General features: G+C 43.0%; 1 protein-coding gene across 1 annotated transcript in view; it reads left to right on the forward strand.

Moving 5' to 3' along the window:
- LOC107703626 (synphilin-1-like) overlaps positions 1–1,334 on the forward strand; it is a 32,489-nt gene that overhangs the window by 25,574 nt on the left and 5,581 nt on the right. The gene's annotated exons all lie outside the window — the stretch shown is intronic.

The following is a 1,334-nucleotide window of genomic DNA, read 5'->3' on the forward strand; positions in this document are numbered from 1 at the left end:
ACACACAGACAGACAGACACACACACACTCACACACACACACACACACGTTTGTTTTTGTGAATTGTGGGGACATCGGTTTAATGGTTTTTATACTGTACAGACCGTATATTCTATCTCCCTACACCAACCCTACCCCTAAACCTACCGCTTACAGGAAACTTTCTGCATTTTTACTTTCTCAAAAAAACTCATTCTGTGTGATTTATAAGCGTTTTGAAAACTGGGGACATGGGGTAATGTCCTGAAAAGTCACCTTCTCCTTGTAATACCTGTCATACTCATGGGCGTGAATCCTTATAAGGCACGGAAAACAAATAACCATTCCTAACACCGTGTCTACACCGGACGCGAGCGGCGTGGAGCGACAAAATATTATAGAACCACTGATCTACGGTATAATAGAGATTCATTATATATAGATCGGTGTATAGAACTTATTGTAATCAGTGATGCTGTCTACACTGGATGCAGCGCGACATGACAAATCCCCGACAGTAAACTGCTGCCGCGTCTTATTTATGACGTGCTGACACAAATTTCAAATGATCTTCAACAGTCGCTTTGTCGCGTTCAGTGTAGACACGGTGTAACGGTCGCCTGTTACATTACAGTACATAAAATTTCACTTGCCACATAAATAGAGTAAGGAGAGATGACTGAGGACGATGGCGAATGATTTGCAGATCCTGAGCACCACTGACAAACATCTAATCTTGTAAAATGTGTGGTAAGTACTGCCACTCCATAGTATAAACAGAGTGCGTGTGACCGCGAATCTCGAAAGTGAAAGTGAAACTAAAAAGCGATCGTGCATTGAAAAGCAGTTTCAATGCCAGGTATAATAGCGGCTCCCTGATGCCCGAAATATATGTAGTATAATTACCCAATGATATACTGCGAGGGAAAATATTGAAATAGCCTATATATTTTCCTCCCATCTTGTATTTATTCCCTTTAGGGGTTCCGTATACACGTCATTTTCTTTCCGAACACGGTATTGGGATGCGGCGGATTGCCAGGGGTATGGGGGGGGATCACGATGCCGGCTCAACATCGTGATGTCTATCAGCCGGCATCAGACGATGGCATCGTCTATCGGCCCAACCCTACATGACAATCGCATTCGATTAACCATGCAGCCCTATTCAGCACTAATCATTTTTCTCACTTTTCATCTAAAGCTTGCGTTTGCTTGTTTGGCGCTCAGCTCTGGCTTAAAGCTTTTTTTTTTCTTCCCGCTTCTCTTTTTTTTTTCACCATCTGCTTTGAAATGAATGGACATGTTGGAAACTAGGCTAAATCTAGAGTGACATCTCCCCCCCCCCCCCAATT

Source organism: Sinocyclocheilus anshuiensis, unplaced genomic scaffold (assembly GCF_001515605.1).
Source record: "Sinocyclocheilus anshuiensis isolate Anshui unplaced genomic scaffold, SAMN03320099.WGS_v1.1 scaffold1324, whole genome shotgun sequence".
Taxonomy (NCBI): Eukaryota; Metazoa; Chordata; class Actinopteri; order Cypriniformes; family Cyprinidae; genus Sinocyclocheilus; species Sinocyclocheilus anshuiensis.